The sequence below is a fragment of the Callithrix jacchus genome, chromosome 19, assembly GCF_049354715.1.
Source record: "Callithrix jacchus isolate 240 chromosome 19, calJac240_pri, whole genome shotgun sequence".
Taxonomy (NCBI): Eukaryota; Metazoa; Chordata; class Mammalia; order Primates; family Cebidae; genus Callithrix; species Callithrix jacchus.
Genome location: NC_133520.1, coordinates 32,981,429 through 33,000,567, shown reverse-complemented (window position 1 = coordinate 33,000,567; position 19,139 = coordinate 32,981,429). Strand labels below are relative to the sequence as shown.

At 54.3% G+C, this 19,139-nt stretch overlaps 1 protein-coding gene across 2 annotated transcripts in view; it reads left to right on the top strand.

The window, feature by feature from the left end:
- Window positions 1-19,139, top strand: part of BLACAT1 (BLACAT1 overlapping LEMD1 locus) — an 81,525-nt gene that overhangs the window by 19,026 nt on the left and 43,360 nt on the right. For both annotated transcript variants that reach the window (XR_008477921.2, XM_054248090.2), the window contains exon 3: window positions 2,277-2,377. The gene's annotated coding sequence lies outside the window, so the exon portion shown is untranslated. The remainder of the gene's footprint in view (window positions 1-2,276; window positions 2,378-19,139) is intronic.

Sequence of the window (19,139 nt, the reverse complement as noted above, 5' to 3'; positions counted from 1 at the left end):
ATCCAGGTCTATCCCGACGCAAATGGCTCGAGCCCTCCAGCACCCTGTAATTTCCCTCAAGTCACAGGGCTACAAAATGCAGAGCTGGAACCAGATCCTGGGCACCTGGCTCCCTACTCAGTGCTCACATCACAGCACCACACAGCTTCCCCAACACTAGCATAAAACATGGACAAAATGAGTGCCCAGAGAGGGAAAGATAAAGATCAGATGCGGGCTGGTGGAAGAGGCAGGATTTAGATCCAACTTAGAGTGGTGGCAAAACCAGTTTGCACTCTCTAGCGTGCCGTATCACTCCCGAGGGTTTGGAGAAGGCAAATGGCTCTTTTTTCTTTTCTTTTCTTTTTGAGATGGAGTCTCACTCTGTCACCCAGGCTGCGGTGCAATGGCACAATCCCGGCTCACTGCAACCTCCACCTCCCAGGTTCAAGCGATTCTCATGCCTCAGCCTCCTGAGTAGCTGGGATTACAGGAGCCCACCACCACACACAGCTAATTTTTTTTTTTTTTTTTTTTGTATTTTTAGTAGAGACAGGGTTTTGCCATGTTAGCTAGGCTGATCTTGAACTCCTGACCTCAGGTGATCCACCTGCTTTGGCCTCCCAAAATGTTGGGATTACAGGTATGAGGCACTGCACCCGGCCAGCAAATGGCTCTTAAAACACACAGATGGTGAGACAAGGTGTGAGGCAAACTGAAGGATAGGTGAGCCATCGGTGGTCGGAAAAGGCTTTGTGGCTGAGGAGTGAGGGCAAAGGGGCATATGCTGGCACTTCCTGCAGCTGACTGTGACAATGGAATGAAAAATCCCCTGGAAGGACAGAGAATTGAGGGCAGGACCTTGGGTACTGGCATCACTGAGGGCACTGGAAGAAGAAATGGAACAAGGGGAAGAGACTTGGAACAGTCACACAAGAGGAGCTGATGTATCACTGCTTTAGAGACGGACCCCTGCATCTTAGGGGAGGGATCAGGAAATCACGGCCTGCCTCTGCTTTTGTAGTGCCTGAAAGCTATGAATGCTTTTTACTTTCTTACATGGCTGAAAAAAAATCCAAAAAGAAAAACAATATTTCATGACACATGAAAATTGTGTAAAACTTTGAATCCTAGTGTCTATAAATAAAGTTTTATTGGAACACTGCCATGCTCATTCACTTATGCATTGTGGTGACTGCTTCATGCTACAACAGAAATCATAGGGCCCACAAGGCTTAAAATGTTTATTATCCAGCCCTTTACAGAAAAGCTTGCCGACCCACCTTAGAGGCTAAGAGTCATGGACCACAGCTTCGGTCCCCATGTTGAAAGGGAAGTCTGCAGACAGAGACAGGAGACAGGCAGGAGAAGTGGGGTGGGTTTCAGGAGGTCTTTGCCAGAACACCAGCTCTCCTGATTTTATTTTCTTTTCCTTCCTTCCTCCCTTCTTTCCTCCCTTCCTCACTTCCTTCCTTCCTTCCTTTCTCTCTTTCTTTTTTTTTTTTTTTTGAGACGGCGGGGGCGGGGGTCTCAGTATGTTGCCCAGGCTGGTCTTGAACTCCTGGACATAAGCGATTCTCCTGCCTCTGCCTCCCAAAGTGCTGGGATTATAGGTATGAGCCACCTTGCCTGGCTTTCCTGAAAATGAGCCCATATCCTCCCTGCCCCTGGCTCCATGAGACCTGGCCTAGAGGGACTCAAGACCCCCCTCCACATACCCTCTGGTGCAGAGAGGAAGCGCAGCCCCACCATTATGGCTTTGAGTGATTCCATACCCTCTAAGCCTTAGGATCTACCTCTGTAAGATGAGAATAATAATACAAACCTCGAAAGGTTGTTGAGAATTCCAAAAGATAACAAAGTTCATGCCACAGTTGTTGGTGCCAGAATGGCATTCTGCAATCTCTAGATCCTGCTGCTGTTAGGCTAGGCAGCTCGCAGGCAGCTCTGCTTCAGAAGAGGGTGCACCTCCTAACTCTGTCCACTGGAGGGCAGGAAGGCCCTGCTGGCGGCCGGGAGGGTGTCAGATGGAGCTGGTCTGCAGGTTCCCCTGCCTGGGGAGAGGTGTCCTCCCCTGCTGTTTACAACCCTGGCCTTTGATCAGCTCCTGTTCTCCCCATGGCCTGCTGAGGGCCAGAAGGGCACAGAGCCTCCTGCTGGGGACAGGCCAGGCTTCCTTGTCACCCTTTCTCCTCTCCCACTGGTAGGCCAGACTGAGGCCAGGCCACTGGGTAAACATGCCTTGGCCAGTTTATTTTCAGTTTTGCAAAGCCCTGCCTCATGTGCTCTTCCCACAGCCCAGGGATGCAGGCAGAGCAGGTGACGTGACACCCCTTCATCCGAGTGAGGAAACCAAAGCTCAGAGAGGCTACATGACTTCTCCAAGACGCCACAACTGGTGAGCAAGGTGGCTGGGATTGGAACTGTTATCTTTTTTTTTTTTTGAGATGGAGTTTTGCTCTTGTTGCCTAGACTGGAGTGCAGTGGTGCAATCTCGGCTCGCTGCAACCTCTGCCTCCTGGGTTCAAGCGATTTTCCTGCCTAAGACTCCCAAGTAGCTGGGATTACAGGTGAGCCCAACCACACTGGGCTAATTTTGTATTTTTAGTAAAGACAGGGTTTCACCTTGTTGGCCAGGCTGGTCTCGAACTCTGGACCTCAGGTGATCTGCCCTCCTTGGCCTCCCAAAGTGTTGGGATTATAGGTGTGACTCACCAGGCCCAGCCGTAGCTGGTGTCTTCTGATGCCAGCTGGGGTCTTCCGTGGCTCTCTCCTGTAAGCATGCTGCTCCTAACAACCGCACCCTCCCTGAGGAGGCTCCAACTTCTGCAGTTTCTTTCAATGGTCCCGCTCCTGACCTCCTCCCTGGTAAAACACCAAACCATCCTTTCCGCTCTCTCTGAACTCAGAATGGTGCTCGCTGCTTCCATGCACTGGAGCTCATTTCTACCAAGAACAGGCTTCCCCAGGGGATTTGAGGATGGCAACTCTTGTCTCAAGGGGCTTTGGATACAGTTGGGAAGACAAAGGCAGATGGTTTTACACACGCAAAAATGGGAGGCTGGGCAGTGGCTCTGAGGGCCAGGCCACTGACCCGGACAGTGACAGAGAGATTGTGGGGCTACAGTGGTCAGGGAAGACTGCCAGGAGCATGGGGGCCTTTGGGAAGCTATAGGGTAGTGAAGAGGCAGGAACGCACGGGGTCTTTTTGGGTATACGGTGAACCAGACAGACATCTGTACCAGAGGGCAGAGCAAAGCCTGTCAAGTTAAAGGAGGCTGGTTCTCAAAGACCTTCAATTGCCAGGTGAAGGGAGGTGAATTTGGTCATGTGGGAGATGTGAGTCGTCAAAGGTGTTTGAGGGAGGGGGGACAGGAAGCAGTGGTATTTCAGGAAGGCTGACATGCAAGTGAGGAGGAGACTGGGGGCATGTCCAGGACAGAAGCAGGGGAGTATGATTCTGTGTGGCCCAGGCTTAAGGTAACTCTTCATGCAATGGAGAACTGCCAGGGTGTCCTACAGGATGTGATGTCGGGGGTGAAGGAGAAGGACCAGCCCAACATGGGAATAACTGGAGAGCCAAATGTGTGTGTGTGTGTGTGTGTGTCGTCTGTGTGTGTCGGTGGGTGGGTATGTGATGTCAGGGAGAGAATCATTAGTTCTTTTCATATGAGGGTGAATTTGAGGACATCGAGTAGAAATTCTTTGTGAATAGATCAACATATAGGGCAGGATGTTGGAAGAGAGTCAGGGCTTCAGTTTGGCTGAGGAGGGAGTCAGCCACAGAGGCATGGTCTCGGAGCAGGGAAGGACTTTGGACGCCAGGGGAACCAGTGTGGAGAGGGAGGCTGAGGCCGGCAGGCAGAGAACTAGAGGTGGGAGGGGTCAGGGCAAGGAATGTGCTGAGGTCTCCCCAGTGGCCAGTCTTCTTCACCACCTCAGCAGCTCCTATCTTCATTTGGAAGATCCTGGCAACTCTGGGGTTTGAAGGCATCCCTGGCTCTGGAGTGGAGCACTTGGTATCATGATTGCTTTCAGGGGGACATGCCAGCCAAAGACTTACAGGGCTTTTGAATGACATCCTGGGACAAGAAGCTCTTCCTTTTTTTTTTTTTTTTTGAGATGAAAGTCTCGCTGTCACCCAGGCTGGAGTGCAGTGGCGCAATCTCGGCTCACTGCAACTTCCGCCTCCTAGGTTCAAGCAATTCTCCTGCCCCAGCCTCCTGAATAGCTGGGACTACAGGTGCACACTACCATGCGCAGCTAATTTATTTTATATTTTTAGTAGAGACAGGTTTCACCATGCTGGCCAAGCTGGTCTAGAACTCCTGACCTCGTGATCTGCCCGCCTTGGCCTCCCAAAGTGTTGGGATTACGAGCATGAGCCCCCACACCCAGCCAAGAAGCTCTTTCTATCAGTGTTTGAAGGAAGAGGCAGGTGGCACCAACAGCAGCCAACCTGAGAGGGAGGCTGAGGCTGAGGAAGACAGGGGCAGGAAGAAAGAACTGGCCCTATGTGACATCCCTGAGTGCTCTGTCCAACCTTGCCTGAACCATTTGTGAATGAATAGATGTCCTGTGTTGTTTAGCCTATTAGGTAGAGAGGTTTTCTGTTTCCTGCAAATAGAAGATTCCTAAATCATATGGAAGATGCAGAAGAGCCTGAAGAATGTTGCTTTCAACAATGAAGGAAGAATGTTTCAGAATGGAAGGAGGGGTGAATAGTATCAAACGCTGAGAGCGTCAGATCAGAGACTTTTTTCAGGGGGAGCAGTGAGGGAGAACAGGGTCTTGCTCTGTTGCCCAGGCTGGAGTGTAGTGGCATGATCGCTGCTCTGCAGCCTCCACCTTCCAGGCTCAAGCAATCCCCCCACCTCAGCCTACCAAATAGCTGGGACTATAGACATGCCCTGAAATTCCTAATTTTTTAAAGAATTTTTGGGGTCCAAAGTGGCTCCCGCTGGAGGTCATGGCGCTCGCGAAGGTGAGGTCATCAGTTCAAGGCTAACCTGAGCAACCTCATAAGCTCAAACTGATTGGCAAAAAAAAAAAAAAAAGAATTTTTTGGTAGAGATCGGGTAATACTGCCCAGGCTGGTCTCAAACTCCTGGGTTCAAACAATCCTCCTGCCTCGGTGTCCCAAAGTGCTCCCATCTCAGTGTCCCAAATAGCTGGTACTACAGATGTGCACTGCCATGCCTGACTAATTTTTTAAAAGAATTTTTTGTACAGATGGAGTCTTGCTATGTTGCTCAGGCTGGTCTCAAACTCCTGGGTTCAAGCAATCCTCCTGCCTTGGCCTCCCAAAGTGCTAGGATTACAAGTGTTAGCGACTGTACCTGGCCCAGAGATGTTTTATAGTTACTTAAAAACTGTGTGACAGAAAAGGAACCTGGAGGTCAGAGATGCTTCTAGAATCTGGTAGCCCCTACAGCCGGGACTCAGAACTCACAGTCTGTTGGGTTACCTCAAGGGGGAAGGGGAGCTGTGTCTTGGGGAGCTGTTTCCAGAGCTTATCCTCACCTATGTTTTGCTGTAGCCCTCCCACCCCCAAATTCAGCCCCACTTAACTCCTTTCCAGGGCCTTGGTGACCATCTCCTAGCCCCCCCAGGCCAAACTCACCTGCTTGTATCTCAGATAGAAGAATAGCTAATATTTTAAAACTGTGTTGTGGCTCACACCTGTAACCCTAGCACTTTGCGAGGTCAAGGCGGGCAAATCACAAGGTCAGGAGATCGAGACCATCCTGGCAACATGGTGAAACCCCATCTGTATTAAATACAAAAAGTTAGCTGGGCATGGTGGTGGGCACCTGTAGCACCAGCTACTTGGGAGGCTGAGGCAGAAGAATCACTTGAACCCAGGAGGCAGAGGTTGCAGTGAGCCAAGATCACACTACTGCACTCCAGCCTGGCAACAGAGTGAGACTTGGTCTCAAAAAAAAAAAAAATAGTAACCCCCAAAAAGCCACTGTTTAGGGAAAAAGAGACTACCTTCCTCTTTACTCCCCACCCCAACACTGGGACAGTTCTTCCTTGTGTCTAACCTAACTCCCTTCAGCTGGGAGGGACCCATCAACGCTCTTCCTGACCCGCCCTTGTTGCAGCATCTGAAGGTGACACACTGGACAAGGGGAGAGAGGGAGGCAGGCAATAGGAGTGGCTGCAGAGGCAGGCGGGCACCCTGCCCCAAATACGGCCCCACAGGGCTGCTGCGGGAGGGCCGGGCCGGGCTCTTCCTGAGCGGATTACCGCTGTGGTCTAAGTGACTGAAGCTGCCGAGAATGCTATTGTAGCAAGAGGCTTACCGAAATGTAGACACCCAGCCCTGGCATGTCCCGACACACAGATGGGAAAATAAGCAGAATAAGCTCCCAGCGCTAAGCTGCTCTATTGTCCTGTTGCTGTTAAAACACCTTGCTGGGTTTTCTGCCAAGCACCTGCCCCTCCAGCATTGCTCACTGTGGCTCTGTGGGCTTCCCCTCTCCTGACTGCAGGAGAGTGAGACAGGGAGGTTGAGAGCCCACATGTATAGCTGCCAACCTATGCAGTTCAGCCTGCATACGACAGAGGAGATGCATGCAGTTGGGTAACATGACCAAGGTCACACAGCAGAGCAGCAGCAGGGCCAGGGTTAGCATCTAGGTTCCTGACCTCTGTTGAGAGGTCTCTCCCAGGGTGTCCCTCCCATTCCACCCCAAGCTCTGTCTGCCACATGTCCCCATCCCCATCCCCCATACACCCAGTGCTTCCCCAACACCTCCCCGCCACCCCCCCACAGCCCAGGTGGCCGCCCTCTAGGAGCCCTGATGTGTGACTTGCAGCAGGTCAGTGTGCAGGTCGCCACGGGATCTTCCTCAGTTTGGTGTTGGTTTACTTAACAGGGATGGAGTCACGGGCTGTGGCCACATCACATGGAGGGAGATCAAGTCCCCACTGCTGCCAGGGAGAAACAGACGGGACAAGTCCCATCCCAGCATCTGAGGACATTAGGAGCAGGCAGGAAATGGGGGCAGATCTGCAAGGCCCACTCCACGGGAGATGAACTGCTGCTGCAGGGAGGAGGCCCCGGTGGCACACAGATGCAGGGCCTTGGGAACCCAGAGGAAGCACTGGGGCTTTCCAAGAATCTGGTGGCTCCAGGGTTCGGGAGGAGAAGGTGGGTCCCGTGTAGCAGCAGGGCTGTGGGACACTGGTGGCTGCTATGCACCTTCACCTGGACATCCCGCAAATACCTCCAAGAAAACATGCCCCAGTCTCAACTCAGCATCACCTGACAGCCTTTCTCCTGAGCTCGGTGGTGTGACCGCTGGCGCACCCTCCCCAAGCACCCAGCCAGAGATCAGGAAGCCCCTCTTCACATCTCCCTCTTCACAAGCTTTCATTTCCTGACAGTCACACATTTTGCAAAGTTTGCATTCTTAGTTTTTCTCAAATTCATCCTGTCCTCTCCCACGGTTGCCTTGGCCTTCTTCTCACCTGGCTGCATTAACAGCCTCCTGGCTGCCCTCCCGCCTCACCCCTGAAATCCATCCTCCACGCAGCCTCCAGGCTCATCCCTCTGTATGCCAGTGTGACCAGGGTCTCCCATCCCCTGGGAGAGCATTTAGCCTCCTTAGTACCTAAAAGGGTGTCTGTGGTTTGACTCCTGCTTGCCACAGCCGTGCAGTATGGCAGTTAGAAGCACAGATGCTGGAGCTGGATTTCCTGGATTCAAATCCTATCTGTGGCTGGGCACAGTGGCTCACACCTGTAATTCCAGCATTTTGGGAGGCCGAGGTGAGCAGATCACTTGAGATCAGGAGTTCAGGACCAGCCTGGCTAACTTGATAAAATTCCACCTCTGTTAAAAATAAAAAAAATTAGCCGAGTGTGGTGGCACACGCCTGTAATCCTAGCTACTCAGGAGGCTGAGAAAGGAGAATAGCTTGAACCCAGGAGGTGGAGGTTGCCGTGAGCTGAGATCACAGTACTGCACTCCCGCCTGGGCAACAGAGACTTGTGAGGATTAAATGAGTTTTTCTGTGTGGAAGTAGTTAGAACTGGGATTATTACCCCCCTACCCCTTCCAGCCTGGCTGCTTCTCCTGCCCCTCTGTCTCACGCATTTGCATCTGTGGCTCAGCTTTTCTTGTAATTCTCTTTCTAGCAATTGTGCCGTTTCTCAGCTCAGTGTCTGGGTCCCTCAAAGGGATAACTTCACCCTGCAGTCTTCAGCCACACCCAAGAGCCACTGGTCTCCCCCCATGGTGTGGCTCTCCCTAGCGTGTGGCTTTCTGCTTTCCTGTCTGTCTCCCCTGCTGCACTAGAGCTCCTCCAGGGCCAATCTGGGTTCCTGGCACCTAGCAGTGCCTGCGTGCTGTTAGGTCTGTTTTGTGAACAATGCTCTTGCTTCTCCTACCTTGTGTTCTGTGTTACTTGCACTCCCTTCCCGAGTCCTTGCAGGCAGAGACCCTCCAGCTTCCTCATTCGTCTTGGTGTCCCTAGGGTCTGGCACAGTGCCTGGCTCAGAGCAGGGAGGCCAAAAATATTTTTTGAGTGACATCTGACTAAACGGTCAGAACCAGCACTGGGATGGGCTGGGGCCGAGAGCCAGTGCTGCCCACAGGCAGGCAGGGCACACTGCCTGGGGAGGAGTCTGAGGGAAGCAGCCAGGACCGAGGGAGGCCGCATCAGGGGACACTTGGTGCTGCTTTTCCTGCTGGCAGATCCCAAGGCACAGTGGCCATCTGCCGGAGGTGGGAAAGGCAGGCCCGTCCTCTGTAGCAGGTGCCCAGGCAGTAGAGTCTGGAGCCAGCCTAGAGGATTTACAGTTCTGCCACTGAGTGCCTGGACCAGGAACAGCTAGCTGGAGTCCACATGGTCCTGCAGAATGGAGGGGGCAGATGGCCAGGGCAGGTACGGGGCAGAGGGCACCCCTGGAACTGCCAGTGTTTGAGGAAGGAGGGGCGGTCCTAATGGCTACCCCCTCAGTGGGAAGGGCAGAGGAGTACCCTGCCGGAAGGACTCTGAATGCCAGCAGACGGCCAGTCTCACCACACTCTGAGGAGACCAGGGCCAAGGTGGGGAGGAGCCTGCTCTGCACCTTATGGGGCTGCTGCAGGAGCAGCCTCACACCCTGCTCATCAGAATGCTCCTCACCCCACGTACAGCCTCGCAGGGCACCCATGGCCAGGTGGTCTTCACCCTTGGAGCTCAGCAGGGCCATGGGGGTGGGGGATATGGGGCAGGGATCTGACAGCCTCCCTCAGTGAGGGGGAATGCTGAGTCACAGATGATGGGAGGCGCATTCTAATGGTGATTGGAGTGTTCTGAGTCCCTCAAGGACTGGCTTTCTTGCTAACAGATGAGAAAAGGTCTGGCCTGTTGGATCATGGGTAAGGGGTGTCCTCTGCTCTAAACCTGCTCAGAGTTGGACTCCGTTTTCTCTTCTCAGCCTTTGAACCCTGAAAGATGGGACTGGCCAAGCGATGAATGGCTGAGGGTGTCAGCCAAACCTCTGCGGGTAGACATCCTGTAGACTGACAGTGAGCTGCTCCAGGGAACCCAGTGGACAGGGCCTCTAATAGGAAGGACTTCAGGGCCCAAACGGAGACACAGAGGGGTCTGGGAGGGTGAACTGTTGCTCAGAGACTTTCTCATCACCAAATGATGGTTCTGCAGTTAGATCCGTCCTCGGCAATGACTGCAGCACACCCGCCACACAGACACACACACACACCCGCCACACAGACACACACACACACACCCGCCACACAGACACACACAGACACACACCCGCCACACAGACACCACACAGACACACACACACACACACCCGCCACACAGACACCACACACACACACCCGCCACACAGACACACACGCAGACACACACCCGCCACACAGACACACACACACCCGCCACACAGACACACACACACACACCCGCCACACAGACACACACACACACCCGCCACACAGACACACACACACCACACACACACACACCCGCCACACAGACACCACACACACACCACACACACACACCTGCCACACAGACACACACACACAACCTGCCACACAGACACACACACACACACACCTGCCACACAGACACCACACACACCCCACACACACACACACACCCGCCACACAGACACCACACACACACCCGCCACACAGACACACACACACACCACACACACACACCCGCCACACAGACACCACACACACACCACACACACCCGCCACACAGACACACACACACACCCGCCACACAGACACACGCACACACACCCGCCACACAGACACCACACACACACACACCCGCCACACAGACACCACACACACACACACCCGCCACACAGACACACACACACACCCGCCACACAGACACACACACACCACACACAGACACCACACACAGACACCACACACAGACACCACACACACACACCCGCCACACAGACAACACAGACACACACACCCGCCACACAGACACCACAGACACACACCTGCCACACAGACACACACACACCCGCCACACAGACACACACACACACCCGCCACACAGACACACACACACCCGCCACACAGACACACACACACACACCCGCCACACAGACACCACAGACACACACCCGCCACACAGACACACACACACACCACACACAGACACCACACACACACACCACACACAGACACCACACACACACACCCGCCACACAGACAACACAGACACACACACCCGCCACACAGACACACACACACACACACCCGCCACACAGAAACCACAGACACACACCGGCCACACAGACACACACACACACCCGCCACACAGACACACACACACACCCGCCACACAGACACACACACACCCCCGCCACACAGACACCACAGACACACACCCGCCACAGACACCACAGACACACACCTGCCACACAGACACACACACACACACCACACACAGACACCACACACACACACCCGCCACACAGACACAAACACACACCACACACACACACACACCCGCCACACAGACACCACACACACACCACACACACACACCCGCCACACAGACACACACACACCACACACACACACCCGCCACACAGACACACACACACCACACACACACACCCGCCACACAGACACACACACACACCCGCCACACAGACACACACACACCCGCCACACAGACACACACACACACACCTGCCACACAGACACCACACACACACCTGCCACACAGACACCACACACACACACACCCGCCATACAGACACACACACACACACCTGCCACACAGATACCACACACACACCCGCCACACAGACACCACACACACACCCGCCACACAGACACCACACACACACACCCGCCACACAGACACCACACACACACACCCGCCACACAGACACCACACACACACACACCCGCCACACAGACACCACACACACACCCGCCACACAGACACACACACACCCGCCACACAGACACACACACACACACCCGCCACACAGACACACACACACACCTGCCACACAGACACCACACACACACACCTGCCACACAGACACCACACACACACACCACACACACACACCCGCCACACAGACACCACACACACACACCCGCCACACAGACACACACACACACACCCGCCACACAGACACACACACACACCTGCCACACAGACACCACACACACACACCTGCCACACAGACACCACACACACACCATGCATGCATGCAGCATACACCACACACACACCTGCCACACAGACACCACACACACACACCCGCCACACAGACACCACACACACACACCCACTGCACATACACACACACACCATGCATGCATGCAGCATACACCACACACACACACCTGCCAGACAGACACCACACACACACCCGCCACACAGACACACACACACACACCCGCCACACAGACACCACACAGACACACCCGCCACACAGACACCACACACATACATCTGCCACACCGACACCACACACACACACCCGCCACACAGACACCACACACACACACATCATGCATACAGCATACACCACACACACACACCCGCCACACAGACACCACACACACACACCCGCCACACAGACACACACACACACCCGCCACACAGACACCACACACACACACCCGCCACACAGACACACACACACACACCCGCCACACAGACACCACACACACACACCTGCCACACAGACACCACACACACACACCTGCCACACAGACACCACACACACACCACACACACACACATCATGCATACAGCATACACCACACACACACACCCGCCACACAGACACACACACACACACCCGCCACACGGACACCACACAGACACACCCGCCACACAGACACCACACACACACACATCATGCATACAGCATACACCACACACACACCCGCCACACAGACACCACACACCACACACACACACACCCGCCACACAGACACCACACACCACACACACACACACCTGCCACACAGACACCACACACACACACCTGCCACACAGACCACACACACACACACCCAACACACAGACACCACACACACACCCGCCACACAGACACACACACACACACCTGCCACACAGACACCACACACACACACACCTGCCACACAGACACCACACACACACACCACACACAGACACCACACACACACACCCGCCATACAGACACCACAGACACACACACCCGCCACACAGACACCACACACACACACACACACACCTGCCACACAGACACCACACACACACCCGCCACACAGACACCACACACACACCCGCCACAGACACACACACACCACACACACACACACACCTGCCACACAGACACCACACACACACCCGCCACACAGACACCACACACACACCCGCCACACAGACACACACACACACCCGCCACACAGACACACACACACACCCGCCACACAGACACCACACACACCACACACACACACCACACACAGACACCACACACACACCCGCCACACAGACACCACAGACACACACACCCGCCACACAGACACCACACACACACACACACACACACCTGCCAGACACCACACACACACCCGCCACACAGACACCAGACACACCCGCCACACAGACACACACACACCACACACACACACCTGCCACACAGACACCACACACACACCCGCCACACAGACACACACACACCCGCCACACAGACACACACACCACACACACACACCCGCCACACAGACACCACACACACACACACCTGCCACACAGACACCACACACACCACACACACACACCACACACAGACACCACACACACACCCGCCACACAGACACCACAGACACACACACCCGCCACACAGACACCACACACACACACACACACCTGCCAGACACCACACACACACCCGCCACACAGACACCAGACACACCCGCCACACAGACACACACACACCTGCCACACAGACACCACACACACACCCGCCACACAGACACACACACACCCGCCACACAGACACACACACCACACACACACACCCGCCACACAGACACCACACACCACACACACACACACCTGCCACACAGACACCACACACACACACACCTGCCACACAGACACCACACACACACACCTGCCACACAGACACCACACACACACACCTGCTACACAGACACCACACACACACACACACCTGCCACACAGACACCACACACACACACACCCGCCACACAGACACCACACACACACACACCTGCTACACAGACACCACACACACAGACACCTGCCACACAGACACCACACACACACACCCGCCACACAGACACCACACACACACCCGCCACACAGGCACACACACACACACCTGCCACACAGACACCACACACACACACCCGCCACACAGACACCACACACACACACCCGCCACACAGACACACACACACCCGCCACACAGACACCACACACACACACACCCGCCACACAGACACACACACACCCGCCACACAGACACCACACACACACACACCTGCCACACAGACACCACACACACCACACACAGACACCACACACACACACCCGCCACACAGACACCACAGACACACACACCCGCCACACAGACACCACACACACACACACACACCTGCCACACAGACACCACACACACACCCGCCACACAGACACACACACACACACCTGCCACACAGACACCACACACACACACCTGCCACACAGACACCACACACCACACACACACACACACCTGCCACACAGACACCACACACACACACACCTGCCACACAGACACCACACACACACACCTGCTACACAGACACCACACACACACACCTGCCACACAGACACCACACACACACACACCCGCCACACAGACACCACACACACACACACACCTGCTACACAGACACCACACACACAGACACCTGCCACACAGACACCACACACACACATCCGCCACACAGACACCACACACACACCCGCCACACAGGCACACACACACACACCTGCCACACAGACACCACACACACACACCCGCCACACAGACACCACACACACACACCCGCCACACAGACACACACACACACCCGCCACACAGACACCACACACACACACACCCGCCACACAGACACACACACACACCCGCCACACAGACACCACACACACACACACCTGCCACACAGACACCACACACACCACACACACACACCACACACAGACACCACACACACACACCCGCTACACAGACACCACAGACACACACACCCGCCACACAGACACCACACACACACACACACCTGCCACACAGACACCACACACACACCCGCCACACAGACACCACACACACACACCCGCCACACAGACACACACACACCACACACACACACACACCTGCCACACAGACACCACACACACACCCGCCACACAGACACACACACACACACACACCACACACACACACACCCGCCACACACACACACACCTGCCACACAGACACCACACACACCACACACACACACCACACACAGACACCACAAACACACCCGCCACACAGACACCACAGACACACACACCCGCCACACAGACACCACACACACACACACCTGCCACACAGACACCACACACACGCCCGCCACACAGACACCACACACACACCCCCGCCACACAGCCACACACACACCACACACACACACACACCCGCCACACAGACACACACACACACCCACCACACAGACACACACACACCACACACACACACACCTGCCACACAGACACCACACACACACCCGCCACACAGACACACACACACACCCGCCACACACACACACACACCTGCCACACAGACACCACACACACACCCGCCACACAGACACCACACACACACCTGCCACACAGACACACACACACACACCTGCCACACAGACACCACACACACACACCCGCCACACAGACACCACACACACACACCCGCCACACAGGCACCACACACACACACCATGCATGCATACAGCATACACCACACAGACACACCCGCCACACAGACACACACACACACACCCGCCACACAGACACACACACACACACCATGCATGCATACAGCATACACCACACACACACACCCGCCACACAGACACACACACACCCGCCACACAGACACCACACACACACCTGCCACACAGACACACACACACACCTGCCACACAGACACCACACACCACACACACACACCCGCCACACAGACACCACACACACACTCGCCACAGACACACACACACCACACACACACACCCGCCACACAGACACACACACACACACCCGCCACACAGACACACACACACACCCACCACACAGACACACACACACACACCCGCCACACAGACACCACACACACACACCCGCCACACAGACACCACACACACACCCGCCACACAGACACCACACACACACACACCTGCCACACAGACACACACACACACCTGCCACACAGACACACACACACCCGCCACACAGACACCACACACACACACACCCGCCACACAGACACCACACACACACATACCCGCCACACAGACACCACACACACACCCGCCACACAGACACCACAGACACACACACCCGCCACACAGACACACACACACACCTGCCACACAGACACCACCACACACACACACACCCGCCACACAGACACCACACACACACACCCGCCACAGACACACACACACACACCCACACACCATGCATGCAGCATACACCACACACACACACCTGCCACACAGACACCACACACACACACCCGCCACACAGACACCACACACACACACCCGCCACACAGACACCACACACACACCATGCATGCATACAGCATACACCACACACACACACCATGCATGCATGCAGCATACACCACACACACACACCCACTGCACATACACACACCCCCCCACACACACACATCATGCATGCATACAGCATACACCACACACACACACCATGCATGCATGCAGCATACACCACACACACACACACCCACTGCACATACACACACCCCCCCCCACACACACACACATCATGCATGCATACAGCATACACCACACACACACACCATGCATGCATACAGCATACACCACACACACACACACCCACTGCACATACACACACCCCCCACACACACATCATACATGCATACAGCATACACCACACACACACCATGCATGCATACAGCATACACCACACACACACACCCACTGCACATACACACACCCCCCCACACACACACATCATGCATGCATACAGCATACACCACACACACACCATGCATGCATACAGCATACACCACACACACACCCACTGCACATACACACACCCCCCCACACACACACATCATGCATGCATACAGCATACACCACACACACACACCATGCATGCATACAGCATACACCACACACACACACCATGCATGCATACAGCATACACCACACACACACACCATGCATGCATACAGCATACACCACACACACACACCATGCATGCATACAGCATACACCACACACACACACCATGCATGCATACAGCATACACCACACACACACACCATGCATACATACAGCATACACCACACACACACATCATGCATGCATGCAGCATACACCACATATACACACCATGCATGCATACATACAGCATACACCACACGCACACACCCCCACTGCACATACACACACACCCCACACCACACACACACACATCATGCATGCATACAGCATACACCACACACACACACCCACTGCACATACACACACACCCCACACCACACACACACACACACACACCATGCATGCATACAGCATACACCAAACACACACACCCACTGCACATACACACCCCCCCACACACACACATCATGCATGCATACAGCATACACCACACACACACACCCACTGCACATACACACACACCCCACACCACACACACACATCATGCATGCATACAGCATACACCACATACACACACACCCACTGCACATACACACACACCTCACACCACACACACATCATGCATGCATACAGCATACACCACACACACACACTGCACATACACACACACCCCACACCACATACACACACACATCATGCATGCATACAGCATACACCACACACACACACAGCATGCATGCATTCAGCATACACCACATACACACACACACCATGCATGCATACAGCATACACCACACACACACACACACCATGCATGCATACAGCATACACCACACACACACACATCATGCATGCATACAGCATACACCACATATACACAACACCCACTGCACACACACACACACCCCACACCACACACACACACACCATGCATGCATACAGCATACACCACATACACACACCCACTGCACATACACACACACCCCACACCACACACACACACATCATGCATGCATACAGCATACACCACACACACACACACCATGCATGCATACATACAGCATACACCACATATACACACACCCACTGCACATACACACACCCCACACCACACACACACACCATGCATGCATGCATACAGCATACACCACACACACACACACACTGCACACACACACACACCCCACACCACACACACACACATCATGCATGCATACAGCATACACCACACACACACACCATGCATGCATACATACAGCATACACCACACACACACATCATGCATGCATACAGCATACACCACACACACACATCATGCATACATACAGCATACACCACACACACACACCATGCATGCATACATACAGCATACACCACACACATACACCCACTGCACACACACACACACCCCACACCACACACACACACATCATGCATGCATACAGCATACACCAAACACACACACCCACTGCACATACACACCCCCCCACACACACACATCATGCATGCATACAGCATACACCACACACACACACCCACTGCACATACACACACACCCCACACCACACACACACATCATGCATACATACAGCATACACCACACACACACACCATGCATGCATACATACAGCATACACCACACACATACACCCACTGCACACACACACACACCCCACACACACACACACACACACCATGCATGCATACAGCATACACCAAACACACACACCCACTGCACATACACACCCCCCCACACACACACATCATGCATGCATACAGCATACACCACACACACACACCCACTGCACATACACACACACCCCACACCACACACACACATCATGCATGCATACAGCATACACCACATACACACACACCCACTGCACATACACACACACCTCACACCACACACACATCATGCATGCATACAGCATACACCACACACACACACTGCACATACACACACACCCCACACCACATACACACACACATCATGCATGCATACAGCATACACCACACACACACACAGCATGCATGCATTCAGCATACACCACATACACACACACACCATGCATGCATACAGCATACACCACACACACACACACACCATGCATGCATACAGCATACACCACACACACACACATCATGCATGCATACAGCATACACCACATATACACAACACCCACTGCACACACACACACACCCCACACCA